Raw genomic sequence first — 19,064 nt, forward strand, 5'->3', positions numbered from 1 at the left:
CTCATTTCCCAGAAATTTAATGCTTAACCCTTATCTGCAGCATCAGCCTGAGAAAAACAACTTAATTCTAGGTTCTTTGCCTGAATAAAATAGCCCTTATTTCTATAGAAATTGCCATTCAGTATTCTAATAGAATAATTCCTTTTCCTGGAAAAAGAATTGGGGAGACTTCATTTTCCCTCTCTAATATCATTCATTACTGTAAATCTAATTTATGATCTATTCACTTAATTTCTCTCTTCTTTTTAATGCTCAAAAATCTTCTTGGTGATTTCTCGACTGCATTGGCCCGTCACTACTCAGCAATATATTTTTGCAAAATCCATTTATTTATTTTGATTTTAATCTTGCTATCTCTCTGGGTATAGTACATATAAATATATCCCTGAAAATATTAGTTAGACACGTGCTATTTTATTTGTATTGCCAGGGGGATGGTGGGGCACTGTTAGGGATTTTTCTTGCCACAGGTGACAAAATAACTCTGCTTTTTTTGAGTGGGGAACCATTTGTTGCTCCACCTGAGGCAGTAAAATGTATTGGGTCAGTCCTCCTCTTCCTTTGCTTTCATTGTTCTCAGCAAATACAACAGAAAAACACATGAAAGAACTGTTATCAGCTGACATTAATAATTGCCCATAGTGGTATTTAATCTGTTCAGCAGCCCATGAGATTTAGCATAATGTTGTCAACAAAATGGCATGGGCTGAACAACAAAGGGGATTTAAAGGGCCATGTTGGCAAACTGTCAAAACAACAACAAAAACAAGAAAGAATAAAAGAATAATAGAATTGTAGAGTTGGAAGGGAGAAAAGGGTCATCTAGACCAATCTCAGCTAAAGCATGCAGGAAATTCAGCTAAAGCATTTATGAAAATACAAAGAAAATTGCCATGGAGAAGAACAAAATCGAATCAACAACAGCAAAGTGTTGGAGAAATTTCCGAAAATTACAGAAAGCTAGAAACACATTACCCTCAGAAAAAAAAAAACCCACACACACACATGAAACGAGGTTATTCATTTTATTCCAGCTCTAATTATTTCTGTTTTTGATGTATTACTTAACATGTCTGTATGCCACCACTTTTGCTATATGTATGACATAAATGTTTAAAATGAGAATGGACTGACTACAAATAAGTAATATAGTCACTGGGGAAAATGATCGCATGCACGTTCACTAAGAGAGCGGGTTCTGAAATTCAGAAAGGGCTGCTGAAAGGAATGTCCATATATGGAGAGAAAATATAATTGCCTCTGAGTCAATCAATGCATGTATTTATTTTCTTTCTGTTCTGCTGCCAGTGTGCAAAATGTAACTTTCTTCAGAGCGGTTTTCCCTCCTCTCTTTCTTTTTTTTCTCTTTTTGCTGCTTCAGGCTGGGATGTTTACATTCAATTAAAGCTCCCCGCCTGCATTTCCCATGGGAATGTTTGATCTATATGATATGAGCGACATATATGCTCAAGTCATGCACAATGTATCATTAGCTTGTTGATTGTCTTCAGCACCTTTTCAAAAGAAGATTTCATTAGCATGAAAATGGAAATTGACTCTTTGTTTTAGACAGGCTAATTGTTACCCAGGGTAATTTATAGAACACTAAATATTAAACTCATCAAAATGTATGAAGCTAAAGCAATTCATATCAGGCCGGCTAGGCATCTCTGATACACCAGCCAAGAGATAGGACTGAGAAATCTAACAGTATGCATATCGACTTTTTCCTATGGGGAGCTGGTACCGGTTACTACAATACTCCATTATTTCTGTCTGTGTTTTGGTTCAGTGCTGAGGAACAAGGGTGCTATTGAGAGAAAGCGGGGGGGGGGGGGGGCAATGTCACTGCAACATTCATGCTATGTTTCTATCCAAATTACTAATACTACAAAAGCCATTGTTGCTATAAACTGGTAGATTCAAATTGTGAACCTCCAGGGAATTCCGAGGATTCCTGGAAACTGTACGAGCAGGATGTGTTTTCATAAAATTGCCACCCCTGAATTTTTTGCAACATGCAACTGTGGCGATCACACAGGGTACCCGGACGTTTGACGGTCTATTGATCCCTGTGCCACCACTGTGGTTGCCTCTTCGCTGCCACCAACCCATTTCCCTCAGGTACACACGGAGTCTAGACAGTTGTTAACATTAACAAATAATAAAGTTTATTTTTATAAGCATGAACAAGTTTAAGGTTTCAGTTAATTTTTCTTGTCAGTTTCTTAATCTTAGTTTCTTTACTGTCCTATACGTTCCTAATAACTTCAAACTGATTATCCCAACTATCTATCTGACTCCACCTAACAGTTCCTCTCACTCTCTCACAACACAACTCGTCCAGCCCACAGACTTATCCTCCCTCTTCCTTCTCCAACTCCCAACTCCCAACTGACTTCCACACAACTCGGACTCTAACTCAAACTCCTCCCCTTGTTTCCACTGGCCAATCACTTCACATTCATTTAACCCTTTCCTTATGACCCACCTAGGAGGCAAATGCTTTCATGGTAGACATGCAACAGCTTGCAAACCCTACAATGTTTCCAATTCTGCATGCTGTAGGAAGCAGGACCTGAGTGCAATAGCTTTCTCTCGCACACACTTGTATACAGAAGCATATTGCCTCTGGCATTGGCTGTTAATGGCCTTATCCTCCAGGAGTTCATCTTATTCTCCTTGAAAGCTATTAAAATTTTGAAAGTCATTACCATATCTTGTCAATAGCAAAACAAGTTCAAAGCAACTGCCGTGAACAATGAAATGGTATGTATATGAGAGGCGCCAAATACGTTGGCATAAGAGAGATCCAAATTTGGCCATATTGGCCATAAAGGGATGGAGAACTTGAAGCCTTTGGGTTAGACTGCAGCTCCCATAATAAGCTGATAGGCAGGGATGAGGGGACTGCAAGTCCAGCAACATTAGGAGAGTCACATGTTCTCCGTCCCTCATTGATAATTTCAGTATAGCTTTAAAAGGTTTATATGTTGACTAATGTATTGTAGTGGGATGCAGGTGGCACTGTGGGTTAAACCACAGAGCCTAGGACTTGCTGATCAGAAGGTTGGCAGTTTGAATCCCCGCGACGGGGTGAGCTCCCGTTGCTCAGTCCCTGCTCCTGCCAACCTAGCAGTTCGAAAGCACGTCAAAGTGCAAGTAGATAAATACGTACCGCTCTGGCGGGAAGGTAAACGGCGTTTCCGTGCGCTGCTCTGGTTTGCTAGAAGCGGCTTAGTCATGCTGGCAACATGACCTGGAAGCTGTATGCCGGCTCCCTCGGCCAGTAAAGCGAGATGAGCGCCGCAACCCCAGAGTCGGTCACGACTGGACCTAATGGTCAGGGGTCCCTTTACCTTTTTAATGTATTGTAAGAAAGAATGAATGTGTAAAGAAAATAATAAAAAATTATTGGAAGATAATTTTAAAAAGCTTTAAGATACAAGAAGGAGCCCATCAAATGTTCCCACTGCAAACAACTTTTTCAGCCATCTCTCTTGAATATACCCAAGAATGAGGCCATTTGAAAATTTCATCCACAAAGACATAATGAAATCTTTCTCCTAACTGACATGGTGCCCTTCATGATTTAATATATGTTGCTTAAATTCATCCTGTTCAAAATTATGGTCAACTATGAAAGAAGAAGCAGGATATTGCTTCACATTTTTTGAAATGTTTTCCTTAGGCAGAAAACAATATCAACATGAAGGCAGCATTGCTTTAACTTTCACCATCATTCCATCATAGAACACATCAAAAATCTGTTTAAGTAAGGTGTTTTTTTAAAAAAATAAAATAAAAATAAAAAATAAAAAATTCCTGTTTAAAATCCAAAATAAATCTCCATTAAGTCTGATGAAATCAGAATAATTTGTCCTCCACTCTAAGTATTACCTGGAAGTAAGTCTCATCAAACTCAATTAGAGAGATTTTCCTCTGACTGGACATGCATACGATTGTGCTGTCAGGTTGCAATCCTGTGCACGTCTTGAGCTCAGGAAACCTTACTGAGCTCAAGAAGACTTACTTCTGGGCTGCACGTAAATCACAGAAAAGACAATTTCAATTCAGACTCAGATATTTTCATGGCCAAGTTGCATGATTGAGGTTGAATGCCTTGGGAACACATTCCATGTTAATAAAAAAGGGTCAGTCAATAGGAGATGGAGTTCCATATGGTCCACAAACTGAAAGGAAGTAGAAAAGCTGTTGATTTTGTCTGGCAGTGATAGAGAACAGAAGAGACAATGCACCAGAATAATATGATCTTCCTTTCATCTTTGGCGTCTCTTCTGGGGCTACTGATGCTTGATTTCTACACACTTTGATCAGCTGAGGGTGGGCTTTGTGCTATTTTAGGCAGAAGGAAAAATAATAAAACAAAGGGAGGAAGTTTCTGGTCGAATTAGATTCTACTATTGTTTAGGCATAAGGATCTGTGTTGCCTTCTGTTGGGCAGGTAATGCTGTACTGTTAGTACGGCTATGCAACACACACACACACACACACACACACAGTATTAGATTCAGGGCACAATTTGGCATTTCAGATCAGACCCCAATTCATCACAGATCTGGATCCAACAGGGCTCCAGTTTCAGCTTGCAACGGGAACCCAAATCATCAGTACTTCCTTTGGGAAATCAAATTTCTTTAACTTTTTCATATTTGGAGACATTGTAGCTCTTCAGGACAGATTTCAAGGGTGTGGGGAGGAATCCTTGCTTGGGTATAACATAAAACTATGGTCTAGTGTTAGATTTGTGTGCATGAGCCTTAGACTCATGTGTGTGACTTGGGGAAGTCTCCAAGGGTGTTCTAGCTAGGAGCAGGCCTAGAAAATCCTCAGTAACCCTAAAAGGTCCTTCCCATTGATGTTTGTACTGCTCTTCCTTCCTGAACTGCTCTGCCAGTTGTGACTGATATTGTCTATTAGTTGATTTCCCACCTGTTCCTTCAGGTACAGTATGGAGTAGGTGAGGCTAATCAGAAAAATAGGAAGGGAAATCCTACTGGGATCCAAATTGACTGGTCTTAGTAATACTTTCACCTGTAAGGCAGTGTGTGTATTACAGTGCTGATTAACAGTGATGTATATACAGCAGCACATGCTTCCCACCCGGCTGGCTAGCACACAAAAGCAGCATGTGCCTGTATGTCCCATCTTGTTGTCCCATCTTTCTTTGGGCGTGTTCACAAAGGCACTTGTGCCCCATGCACTCATATTAGCAGAAAGACAAAGGGATATACTAGCGTGTGTGTGAGAGCGCTTACCAAATTTTCTAGCTGGCCTGTGACTGCATATTAAGTATTTTATATGATCGCCACATTTTGGACATTCACCCTAAAATGAGATGTGCAGGTATCGTGCTGATGAAATAGAGTAGTCCTCTCTTTAAAAACAAACAAATAAAAAACAAGATCCAGGTCAAAACTATATTGAAATGTTAGTAAAAGTCAGAAGCATAGCTTGAAAATTAGCTCATGTGGGCAAATTGGATTTTCCATTTCATATGCATATGATCATTTCCAGTCAGCCGGTAGCATTGCGGGTTGAAGAGTCAAAACCTTTCAGACTCTTTGGGTACTTCTGTAAGCAATCAATGCTGATATCCTCTACTGAATCCAATGGACACTCACCCAAGCTGTTTAGCTAGTCATTCAGTTCTGCACTTATTTGATTATTAGAAGGATGCAAAATGATCTCTTAGATACACAACATTAACCTTCAATCAATAACCACTTTAATGGTGGGTGGGACTCTTTTTCTCTAGCCTTTTCCAGCTGCATTAGTGCGACAATGCTGTTTTGAATAAAGCATGTTCAATATGTCAAAATTTAATTCCTGTTTACAGAGAAAGACAATGCATTAGACATTCTACATTTCTACGCAACACTCTTCATCTCAAAGAATTTGAGGCACTGGAGTTTCTTAAGGGTTGCTTGGATCTGTAAATGTGTGTGAGGGGTGAACTACAGTGCCCAGAATTCTTTGAGATGAAGAATGTGTTTTGAATGTGTTTTGTGGTTAAAGTGTGTACACAACCTGTGACCCGTGAATGACAGAATTTCACCTGCTTTCTGATTAAGAGAAATATTGCTGTTTTTCACCCATGCGGATCAATAAGTGGAAGGCATGCAAATAACACCTTGAGTTGTTTAGGTGATGCATGAGGTGATGTTTTCCAAGCACCATATTTTAGAAAGTAAGAGGGAAAAGAAGCTTTTCAGCCCACTAAGTTCCTAATCTAAGATCAAAACTATCAATAGTAGAGGAAAAATAGCCAAGGTGATAGACAAGCATTACAGAAACACATCCGTGTTCCTATGTAAGAAATGTATTTGATGTTAAATTAAGAATGACCTTTTCTGATAGAACATGTTGTGCCCTTCAGATTGCTCCATCAATGCACGCTTTTCAGTTTGCCAGATGGAACAATCCCCATTATCATCCCCACACATTGTTCTCAGACTTCTCCTGATCCCTACAAGCCAATTTCAGGGGCACAGGGGAGGAGCAGGAAGGACTGAGAAGAAGAAGAAAACCTATTACAGTGGTACCTCGGGTTACATATGCTTAAGTTTACAGACGCTTCAGGTTATAGACTCTGCTAACACAGAAATAGTACCTCGGGTTAAGAACTTTGCTTCAGGATGAGAACAGAAACTGTGCTCCGGTGGCGTGGCAGCAATGGGAGGCCCCATTAGGTAAAGTGGTATCTCAGGTTAAGAACAGTTTTAAGTTAAGAACAGACCTCTGGAATGAATTAAGTTATTAACCTGAACTACCATTGTATGTTGAATACAACCCAACTTAGTAAAATGCATTACAGTAAAAAACTACGAGAAAGTTTAAATGGTGGAGAAAATAGTTGTTGCCATTTCTGTGGCATGGAAGAAGAAAGCTGCTGCTGAGGTAATAAAAACGGTCATGGCTGTCTGTCTCCACGTAAGCACCCAGTGAATACTAAAGTTCTCCATAAGAGTATCTGAGCACACAATCATGTGGGGCAAGTCAACAGCAAATTTCTGGGGCCCAGTTTATACCTTTACAATAATCCAGTGGTGAAAAATATGTGATGAAAAATATTAACGTATGCCTCAGTTTCATCCTGAATTTAAAAATATGTCTTGGAGGCTTCAAGCATTATTTGTTGTTGTTTAGTTGTTTTGCTGTGTCCAGCTCTTTGTGACCCCATGGACCAGAGCACCCCAGGCACTCCTGTCTTCCACTGCTTCATGCAGCTTGGTCAAACTCATGTTGGTAGCTTCGAGAACACTGTCCAACCATCTCGTCCTCTGTCCTCCCCTTCTCCACGTGCCCTCAATCTTTCCCAACACCAGAGTCTTTTCCAGAGAGTCTTCTCTTCTCATGAGGTGGCCAAAGTATTGGAGTCTCAGCTTCAGGATCTGTCCTTCCAGTGAGCACTCAGGGCTGACTTCCTTCAGAATGGATAGGTTTGATCTTCTTGCAGTCCATGGGACTCTCAAGAGTCTCCCCCAGCACCATAATTCAAAGCGTCAATTATTCAGTGATCAGCCTTCTTTATGGTTCAGCTCTCACTTCCATACATCACTACTGGGAAAACCATAGCTTTAACTATACAGACCTTTGTCAGCACGGTGATGCCTCTGCTTTCTAAGATGCTGTCTAGGTTTGTCATTGCTTTTCTCCCAAGAAGCAGGCATCTTTTAATTTCGTGACTGCTGTCACCATCTGCAGTGATCATGGAGCCCAAGAAAGTAAAATCTCTCACTGCCTCCATTTCTTCCCCTTCTATTTGCCAGGAGGTGATGGGACCACTGGCAATGGTCTTAGGTTTTTGATGTTGAGCTGCAGAACCTATTTTGTGCTCTCCTCTTTCACCCTCATTCCAAGGTTCTTTAATTCCTCCTCACTTTCTGCCATCAAGGTTGTGTATTCTGCATATCTGAGGTTGTTGATATTTCTTCTGGCAATCTTAATTCTGGTTTGGGATTCATCCAGCCCAGCCTTTCGCATGATGAATTCTGCATATAAGTTTCTCTTAAAACCGACAGGAAGTAAGAGATTCTAAGGAATGGCACTGTCAATTTCAGAGGCTCATTTTTCAGCTCTTGAGTTTAGTTCACCCCATTTGTGCACAAGTTTTCATTTTTAAAAAGGAAATGGGCATAGAATTTTGCTTGCATTTTTATCTGCTCTAATGTGCACAATTTTGCAAGCAATTACCTCTGTTAAAGTGCATTTTTGTATGATATTTTCACTAATATATGCATTTTTGCACACTTCCCCCTCATATGTGTGTTTTTAATACAGTTTAGTTAGAGAAACATATTGTAAAATACAGAAAAGGGAACATTTGAAAAAATAGTAGTGTTTAGGCTTGCATATTGTTTTGGAAAGTACAGATTTGTAAACTGAATAAATTCCTCCCTCATTACTGCTCTGGGCACTGGCTCTTGGTGATAGTAGGTGGACTTGGTAACTGAGAGTGCTGAAGGCAAAACCAGGAGTGGATCTGTAGTCTACCTTTGTTGTAGGCCTAATCTCCAAAAGTGAACAGGTTTTCCAGGTTTTCCAGCAAATAAAAAGGTAAAGGTACCCCTGCCCATACGGGCCAGTCTTGACAGACTCTGGGGTTGTGCGCCCATCTCACTTAAGAGGCCAGGGGCCAGCGCTGTCCGGAGACACTTCCGGGTCACGTGGCCAGCGTGACATCGCTGCTCTGGCGAGCCAGAGCCGCACACGGAAACGCCGTTTACCTTCCCGCTGGTAAGCGGTCCCTATTTATCTACTTGCACCCGGAGGTGCTTTCGAACTGCTAGGTTGGCAGGCGCTGGGACCGAGCAGCGGGAGCGCACCCCGCCGCAGGGATTTGAACCACCGACCTTTTGATCGGCAAGTCCTAGGCGCTGAGGCTTTAACAAAAATTCAACTCTTTGGCTAAAATTATTTGCACACATATATTTAAAAGGAAACATAAAGAAACAGCTTCGTATGTTGGTTGTACTATGGTTTTCAGCTGAGAACTTTTGTGAAAGAGAGCTGATAATCAATGAGCAAAAACATGACAAAAACTTTTTGTAGTACAGTGACTTACTCTCCAATATCATTTTATTAAAGAAATCTTAAGTCAAGTAGAAAGCAATCCTATGCAGATGAAGCTGACTTAAAGCAAATTGCTATAAATTAAGCCATCTTACACCAGATCCAAACACCATTTGGCAGTGGGGCTGCTTCTGCTGTTGCCGCTCTGATAAAGTCTGGCAGAAGGTGAGTGTTAGGATAAGACAAAACTTTAAAATAGTATTCTGTGCTGGAATGCCAGCTCACATGACCAAGCTGAATGGGTTTAGGATACAGCCTAAGTCCCTGTTCTCTGACCCTGATCCCACCATACCCCTGAAATACCAAAACATCTATGACAGATGGCCATCCAAGCTCTACTTAAGAACCTCCAATGAATTTGCAAATGCATAAAACAACAGCTTAAAACTATTCATATTTTATTGCTTGTGATCTCTAAACTTTTCAAACTCAGAACTAGCCTTCATGTCTAATCTGGGGCTGATTATATATTTTCCATTTATTTAACTAATTCCATTTATGAATCACTTTCTATAGAAAATGTCAAAGCTATTTGACAATCAAACCAACACAATTAGAACCAATTAATATTTGTATTTTAACTAAATGTTTTGAATCTAGATCTATATGGGTCTATCATTCAGCCACTTTGTCATTTTCCACTCCATTTCCTATTGTGTATCATTCCTTCTGGTCCAGAGAAAATACTGTATACAAATTTGCTTTAAAAAATAATAATCACAGATTGCTTATCTCTTCTAAGCTAGGAATAGAATATATTTGATTTCCAGTTTGTTTGTTTGTTGTATTGTGGTACACTTCTGTGGAAATATTATTTCCCACCCCCCTGCACTGAGCCCATTTGAGGTCTACAGATGCACTGCAAACTTTGCCAAAGGAGACCACAAGTTGACCTTCCAATGTTAAAGGATAGAGGTGAACTAAAAATAATTCCTCCCTCCATCTAAGCATCTAAGTGCTTTTGTGTGCCAACAGGAAGCACTACAGCAGAAAATATGTAGGCGGCGCCGCTGTGACTCTCTTGTGGGCAGGAAGAAAAATAGCTCCTGCTTTATTTGACAACGTCATCACGAATGTGAAGCACACAATTTATAAAGCCATCCAAATTAAATCTCTGCCATTTTAGATTGCAATCTGGATTGTAAGGGTTCTGATGCAGCAATGCATCAATTCTTTAGCATGCAAAAACTACCAACCCAGCCCTCCCCCACTTTAATCTCCACAGGCTTTGCACAGGGGTAGCATTTGGTGGTTGATGTCCATTAATAGCCCTGCAAATGTAAATTAATGATGAGCGCAATCATCTACCTATCTATCAAGGGTTTTTATATAGACATCCATCACCACAATGGATTAAAAAAAGAAGCAGGGATGATTGCCTTTCCCTTTCTATCGACAAAGAGTTATTTTGCTTGCTTTAGCAGTTACATTTTTCCATATAACAAAGTGAATCTTGTTCTCCCCAGGTCAACTGTACTCATGCGGTTCTCCTCTCACCGTTTCTATTAGCTGGGGGAAATGGGGTATATGGACTCCTTAGTCCAAGTGATTGGCAACATGTGCGAAGCCTTTTGGTGAATTGAGATATATTCCACAAACTGAAATTCCAATGCATAGAACAATACCAACTTACAGAGTCAAAGTCACATTTGGATCAATTTTTACGGCTACTTTCTCTGGAGGTATAAAATAAAAACACATGCAGATTTATATGAGAATAGTGGTTTTGCCATGTACCTCCAAATCAAATAAACCTGAGAGAACTTAACAACAAGCCACAGGGTAAACACAAACTGTACTTTTGAAATATTCCTTGCATTCTGGCTTCAGAATGTTGAAATAACTTGTTGCTACCCATAGACTCCATAGCTGAAGTATCATAGAATGCTTGTGAGAATTCCAGTTCCTCAGACATTTTAAAAACTGTGAGCACACAAAACGTATGGCCTAATTATTGAATGTTAATGATGTTGGAATGAAACGAAGTGGTTCTAGCAATAAGGCAAATTAAGAATATGCAAGAAGGGATTGATATCAGATGAAAATTTGAAGTTAGAATATGTGAGGATAAACAATTAAGGGTAAATTAAGAGGGTATGAATTTGCTGAACAAATTTTTAAAGGGAATACAAAAAAGGGAGGTGTGAGGAAGTCAGGAAAATAAGTAAATGATTGTAAGATATCAGAAAGAGGGATTTTTATTTTTTTTATTTTTACGTTAAATCTCAGTTTTTGTATTCTTTTTGTGTGTTCTTTGTTTACTGTTTACTGTTTTGTAATCCTTTTTTTGTTAAAAACTTAATAAATATTATTTAAAAAACAAACAAAAAATAACCACGTATGGCCTGATGATAGTATCATACCCTCCAACATTTCTTTGATGAAAATAGGCATGCCCTATTTCATAATAATAATAATTTTATCATTTATACCCCATCCATCTGACTGGGTTGCCCCAGCCACTCTGGGCAGCTTCCAACATATATAAAAACATAATAAAAAAATTAAACATTAATAAAACTTCCCTATGGCGTGCTGCCTTCAGATGTATTCTAAAGGTTGTATAGCTGCTTTTCCCATTGGCTTGGGTGGCACAAAACTCTGACATTTCTCTGATGAAAATAGGGACATCCAAAGGAAAAGTGGGACATTCCATGATGAAATCAGAAGCTGGGGTGGGTTTCATAATTCTGGGACTGTCCCTGGAAAATAGGGATATTTGGAGGATCTGTGGGACAGGTTGCATGGGAAGGAGGAATCTCTGTCACAACATAGTATTCAACTATTTGAGTGTGTAAATATAGTGTGTGAAAGTAGTAGCTAGTCAGTGATAAGGACAATTAAGTCTCACTGATTTCAATGAAAGAAAAGCATACGCTTAATATTCCAGCTGAAATAAATTCAGCTTAAAAGTGTGGCTAGATCGTGTCCTTCATGTTTATTTCATTTTCATTTTCACCTTATTTTTCTCTTGACACATCAGATTTTTATCAGTACTGATCACATTCTGAGAGAAAATCAAAGCATTTCTGTGCATGCCATAGAAGGAGACACTAGAGAGCAAAACAGCTAACATCTCAACCTCGTCAAGGTCAGCTTTCCGCTGCATGCAAACATCTATACGGCACTAAATTCCCAGCAGGGGGGAGAAAAGGATTTGAGTGAGTAAATACCTATGATAAAAATGAACACCAATCTCAAGAGTCATCATGAAGGCTGAGCTTAATGGATCACTTGCAAAATAGTGGATATTAAACTGTCTCTGGTGCCTTCTATCAAAGAAATGACAGACAGCTAAGTTTACACAGATTTACCATCAGAATGCATTTCAAACCATGAGTGTTTCTTTTTGCCTTTCACAAGGCTCTGCCCATATTTGACAATTGCTGAGATATTTCAGTAAAAGAAGTACATATTCAAATTTCCCCCATTAACTCTATTAATGCTAGATGGAAACATTTTCTCAGTAATATGAAATAAGCACTTTGATAAAGACAGATTTGTCCTTTCCTGGGATTCCCACGATTTCAGTTTTCACTTGATAACAATGAAGGGTGAAATTGTTAAATCAGATATTTTTTGACTCAACAGAATTTCTCTCCTCCTTTTAGACAAATCACTTTCCTCCTAACTGAAGTTTGACAGCCATAAGTACAATGATCAACTACGTCCCATAATTTCTTAAGTATATAAATAATACATACAATTGTTGTCTGATGTTTGAACAAGGAAATGAACTTGGAAGTTTTCTATTGTCAGTTTACATCATCTACCAACATGATATCTGCCACACTGATATCATGCGCAAAGCCTGTCTCCAACATCAGGTACTAAGTTCACATAGCAGAAGAATTCATTTATGCAAAAGTCCCATGCAGTTTAGATTGCCACATGATAGTTGTCATATGGTGAACATGTAGGAATATGCAGAACTCTCCATCTCCAAGGAAATGTAAATAGGTGTATTAAGACTTTTTGTTCCCCGTAATCCCTTAGCTGTAAGAATGGGCCAGGAATCCAGTTCCAATGGACCTTGGTATATATTTGTGAATTTGACCGCCTGGAGCAAAAACCTAGCAGCAAACTGCATTTCCATCCACAATATTTTATGACTATTGCCCAATAGATTATATTGCCTGGGGGACAAACAAGGACAGTAGTAGCAAACTGTAGGGGAAGTGCTCCAAGTTAAAAACATCATTTCACACACACACAAACACACCCCCCCCCCAAGTATATAATTTTGGAGTTTAAACTTACCTGTTTTGCTCTCTGTCAGAGTCTGAAGATCCAAAGGCAACACTTAACATCCTAACTTTATTGAAATGAATTGGGCTGGGGCTGGAAGGGACAGAGGAAATGGAATGAGAGTGAGCATACTTTTAAGGAATCTGGAGAAAGCATATCCTGTTCTACTTCCCTTCCAGCCCCTGACTCCTATGACAATGAGTCATCTAATCAGCCAACTTTTTGGTTATGTGTATAAAATGTGAGCTCACAATTGTAACTGTTCACATTTTAATGGAATCAGTAGCGGTAGTGTGGAGTTGCAGCAAGATGGGAATTGGGGGGGGGGGAATTGAGATTTTTAGAGGGTTACATCACCACCTGGGTCTTCCTCGCAAGCAATGACATTCAATTCTGCCTCATATTTTCACTTCAGCAGCTCCAAGATTAAAGTATTGGCAAGTGCCATGTTCTTCTAAGAGATGGAATATTTGCAGACATCACTAAAATGGTGCCCTTCCTCTGTTGTTGGGCTACGCACCCCATCAGCCCCAGTCAGCAAGGCCAATGATCCAGGATTATAGGAGTTGTAGACTAACAACAGGCCCATGACACAAGGAAGCATGAACAGCTTAAGAGCAACAGAACATACCATGGAATGAGCAATGCTAGGCATATCATTATAAGACTGAAGAACTAACAATTGGATATGACAAAGATCAAAAGTGATGGAGCTAGTGGGAAAGGCCCACTTAAAATGGACATATGCAGGGCATGTGGCAAGAGATGACTCAGACTGATGGAATGAAGCAATGCTAGTGTGGAGACCCTACAATTTTAAAAGGTTTAGGGCAGTGTTTTCCAACCTTGGGCCTCCAGCTGTTTTTGGACTACAATTCCCATCATCCTTGACCACTGGTCTTGCTAGCGAGGGATGATGGGAGTTGTAGTCCAAAAACAGCTGGAGGCCCAAGGTTGGGGAACACTGGTCTAGGGGATGTCCATTTATGCAATGGATGGACGATCGAAAACTAACAGTAGAACTTTCATGGATGCAGCAAGTAAACCCAAGAGAATGCTGGAGGTGTCTATTGGAGGAGGAGGAAAAGGAGGACTTAGCTAACAAATTGGATCCTCATAACAGATGGTCCTGTTTGCGCGCGGGACCCAAGAGCTCACCTGATAGGGTTAAAATGGGGGGGGTAGGAGCAAGAAGTCCTGACCATTCTCCTGGGATCACACCAGGTGATTTTAGCCAATAGCCAGTGGGTGGCGTGATCCCAGGGGCTTTAAAAACAGCAGTGTGATGCAAGGAGGGGCACTTGCTTCACACTGTTGAACACCCGCCCACCCTCCCTAGTTTAGTTAGAGTCGCTTGGCCTTGCTTTGGTTTGGGTCGCCTGTTTTGGAACAGGGGTTATGTAGGAATTTTTCCATTTGGCAGATTGGCTTTAGCCATTTAGTTTTTGCCTACCCCTTAGCAAACCGTCACAACTTGTAAGGTGGCAGTTAGGCATTGGCTCAGTTGGATTGTGGGGAGGGGAGGTGCGGCCATCACCTGCCCCTCCAGGAACTGGGTATTCCGTTAAAGGAATCTGGGGGTCCTGGATCTCGTCCAAATTCCGCTTGAGGGGCTAGGGCGATGCCAGGACCACAGGAGCCCAGGGTGAGCTTAGGTTGGTCCTCATCGACCTAGCTCCCTCGTTTGGCTTACCCCATTTGACGATCACCCTGAGAGGTGGAGTCAGTTATAGTGGGGAGTCAATGCCTAAGCCAATACTGCTCACGTGATTGTATTTCAATAAAGTTGTGGCCAAAATTTTTGCCCCAAAACTTAAACTAATATAAGTGTCCGTGTGTATTTATTTTGGGGGTGGGTCTTGGGGCCTCAAGACGCAACAACAAGAAGGCACCATGTTGACTAGCTTTAGGATTCTGCATGTTTCAGTGGCCAAGCACCCAGCAGTGACTAGGACCCACTTCCAGGTCAGTTAAAACAGCACTGAAAGCTGTTAATGTCACGATTCTTAAAAACAAACAAACCCACATGTATTTTCAAGAACACTTAGCGCTTCAGCTATGTATACTGACACAGCTGGTACGCCCAGCTGCCTAAGTGCAGGTGTCGTGGATCATGCACAAAGGCTATTGTTCTCCAAAATAAATTGTGTTAAACTGAGTAGGACTTCTTGAATATTTTTTACTCAATCATAGCTGCAACTAGGAGGCCACCATCAGGGCGTGAATAAGCACAGGGTTCTTTGGATGAAGAGCAGCCCAATAAAATAATATGTGCTTTGCAACTTCAGCTTCACAAAGACCAGAAACTTGCAGCCCAAACTCATTCTGTTTTTAAAAATCTCATACAATCCCTCAAATCTCTTTTCAGCTGCCAAGACTGGCATGAGAACACAGTTTAATCCTGTTTTCTGAAGCTCATATAACAAACCATTAGAAAAACATTAGCGATTCTCTGTCTGGATACAAAACAAACAGCAAATTTCATTCTGATTGATTTCTTTATCATGAAGAACAGTAAATTTTCCTTCCTCTCAGCTGTAGCTAAAGGAAAACAGTTATTTTACAGAAGGGTGAATTCATCCCCCGCCTTTTTTTTAAAAAAACCCAGCAACTTCTGCATAAGAAGAATTGGGCATAGAACTTTTGAGGTGAGCAATGCTGCCAAGGCAAGCATTTCTGTTACAGTGGTGCCCCGCAAGACGAATGCCTCGCAAGACGAAAAACTCGCTAGACGAAAGAGTTTTCCGTCTTTTGAGGTGCTTCGCAAGACGAATTTCCCTATGGGCTTGCTTCGCAAGACGAAACGTCGGGCGAGTTCTTGCGAGTTTTTCCCCTTTCCCCCCCTTTTTCTAAGCCACTAAGCCGCTAATAGCCGCTAAGCCGCTAATAGCCGCTAAGCCGCTAAACCGCTAATAGCGCTAATCCACTAAGCCGCATAGTTCTGCCTTTTGCCTTAAATCATAGTTTAATCATTGGTTTGTTGTTGTTATTTTCACTTTGTATTTTGTGGGCTCTCCTTTCTTGGAGGTTTTTAAGCAGAGGTTGGGTGGCCACCTGGCATGGATGCTTTAGTTGAGATCCCTGCATTGCAGGAGATTGGACCAGATGACCCTCATGGTTCCTTCCAACACTACAATTCTATGATTCTATGCCCCTGAAGCACCCTTGAATTCCAGAGACCCAACCTGAATATATATTTCAGACTTTTTAAAATGCACACTACAGCAGGTACCACATGGGCAATACAGGATCCTTTTTGTGATGGGGTGGCCAGATTTTCTGTCTGTATTCAAAATCCTCAGGAGTATGTGTGGCGATCACACAGGGTCCCCGGACGTTTAACGGTCTATTGATCCCTGTGCCACCACTGTGCTCGCTTCCCTGCTGCCACCAACCAGTTACCCTCTGGTAAAACACTGAGTCCAGTCAGTTGTTAAAAGTGAACCAAAAAAGAGAACAAGTTTACTTTACAAACATTAACAAGTTTATGGTTTCTCAGATAATATTCCTGACAGTATCTTAACTTTAATTTCTTTACCAGCCTATACCTTCCTAATACCTTCTGACTGATTATCTCAACTGTTTGAATGACTCCTCTTCACAAATTCTCTCACTCTCTCACACCAGACTAAGCCAACCCACAGACTTATCTTCTCTGTCCCTTCTAACTCCAGACTGTCTTCTCAACAACTCTAACCCACTCTAACTAACTAAAAAACCTCTGTGCTTAAACCTTATACACAGTTAACTCTGCCCCCTGGGTTCCCATTGGTTAGTCATTTTACAATTAGTTAGCCCTTTCCCTATGAACCCAATATGATGTCACACACATAGGAGAGCAAACGCCACAGTATGGGTTAGGACCAGCATGCAGAAAGGAACTGTGCAGACAAGCTGTTCCTATTATTACCTCTATCTCTTCTACTGCCTTCCAAGGGTTGAGGAAGCCCAAGGTGACCTGAACACATAAATCCTGCCTTGCTACTCTTTAGAAATGGCCAACTTTAATGTAGCTAATCTTGCTTCTAGTGGGGAAGAGCTGTGCAGTTTTAATGGCTCTCACAGTCTAACTGTGTAAGTCAGGCTGCCCTGGAAAACCTTGTTCCTTTCATCCTGTGGCAGTGCCAGCCATTGATAAGAGAGGTTACTTAAGGGTTAGATTGGGAAGATAATATACTGGGCTAGGGCTATTCATTCATATATATATATATATTTAATTTGATTAACTAGTGTGCTTCCTCTGAAGAAAACCAGAGGTTCTAAAAACTGACCATTCTGTCACATTGGTCTTCATCTTCAATGTGTCTCTAAGGGTTAAAAGGCTATATTGATTCACTGAAGAAGCTATTTTTATGATGATGCTGTTGAAAAAAGGAAAGATCGGATGTGGAGAGCAGGTGGGATTCCAAGCCTGAATGGCTTTTACAAAGATTTAGACCAAGATGTCTGAATAAACTGATTCGAGGAATGAAAGCAGAAAAGACCGGAGGAAAGATAATCTGTGAGTAATTTGAAAATAAAAAGTGATATAAAAAGAGCCTTTTATTTATTATGAATGTCTTCCATAGCGAGTGCTGACATTCTGCTGAGAAAAGTGAAAATGCTTTTGAAGACACCAAGCAGATAAGATCCATATATATATATATATATATATATATATATATATATATATGAATGAGAGAACAAACCACTTGACTGTCTGGAAAGAGCTTGCTCTTACATATTATTTCCCCTATTTTCTAGCATATAAGTGACAGCATAAGGGAGCACAAATAGAACAATCACTTCTCTAATAATGCTGTCTCATGTATGAAATATACTGATATTTAAGGTCCCAAACTGTGTGATCATTTAATGCCTTTCAGAGGCACTGTCTTTTCCATAAATTGTATCCTTTTGTATCCTTAAACCATCACTTAAAAGTCTGTATGTTTGGGGTTTAAGCATATGCAATACATCTGAACATAATTTTAAATAAGAAATGCAAATGATGGGTGGTATTCAGCTAGGTTTTTACTCAGAGTAGACTCACTGAAATGAAAGAACTTGACTAAGTTGGGTCAACTCGCAATAAAATTTGGTGGAATATCATTGTGTTTGTGTATAAAGTTGTAATTTATGTGAATAGCTGAGTATGAGTTTCAGCATTCTAACTTAAAAGCCAGATATTGGATTTTGGGACGATATCCACCGGAATGTGTGAAACTAGCTCCTTTATTTCTGCAGATATTTCTGCTTCCCTGCACACTGGCATGGCATGTTCAGGACATCTGCAAAAACAACTATGCTGTCTTTTCCAGTGCAGATCTGGATCATTGTAGCATATCACACACTTATTGTTTAATTGCACATCATGTTCTCCATTTGAAATCACAACCATATTTTTAAGCAATAAGAACACTGTACTCTGGCTCTTATTCAATCAGAGACAAATTGTGCAAACGATAAACGTAGAACTCAGGAAAAGAACAAAGATGGCCAGTTTGGTCGTTTCTCATCAACGCTGTATCATTTTGAGCAAGGTAAACAAAATAGGATATAGCAAGGATCTTAACAGGAAAGAAACAACAGAACAAAGGAATACAGGTGCTAGGACAAATTACAAATTACTCATCTAAAAGACCTCCTCCCTTTTCCATTTGGGGGATGTGTTGACTCAGAATTGTACAAAATCTCCATACCTACAAAAAAAGGGAGAGAGAAGAGTATATTTGTACTGG

General features: G+C 40.2%; 1 protein-coding gene across 2 annotated transcripts in view; it reads right to left on the bottom strand.

Moving 5' to 3' along the window:
• Positions 1 to 19,064, bottom strand: part of CDH12 (cadherin 12) — a 678,501-nt gene that overhangs the window by 408,674 nt on the left and 250,763 nt on the right. The window contains exon 3 of one of the 2 annotated variants that reach the window (XM_079984947.1): positions 13,357 to 13,437. The exons of the other annotated variant lie outside the window; for it this stretch is intronic. The gene's annotated coding sequence lies outside the window, so the exon portion shown is untranslated. The remainder of the gene's footprint in view (positions 1 to 13,356; positions 13,438 to 19,064) is intronic. 2 annotated transcript variants of the gene reach the window in all.

The sequence above is a fragment of the Podarcis cretensis genome (assembly GCF_951804945.1).
Source record: "Podarcis cretensis genome assembly, chromosome: 7".
Classification (NCBI taxonomy): Eukaryota; Metazoa; Chordata; class Lepidosauria; order Squamata; family Lacertidae; genus Podarcis; species Podarcis cretensis.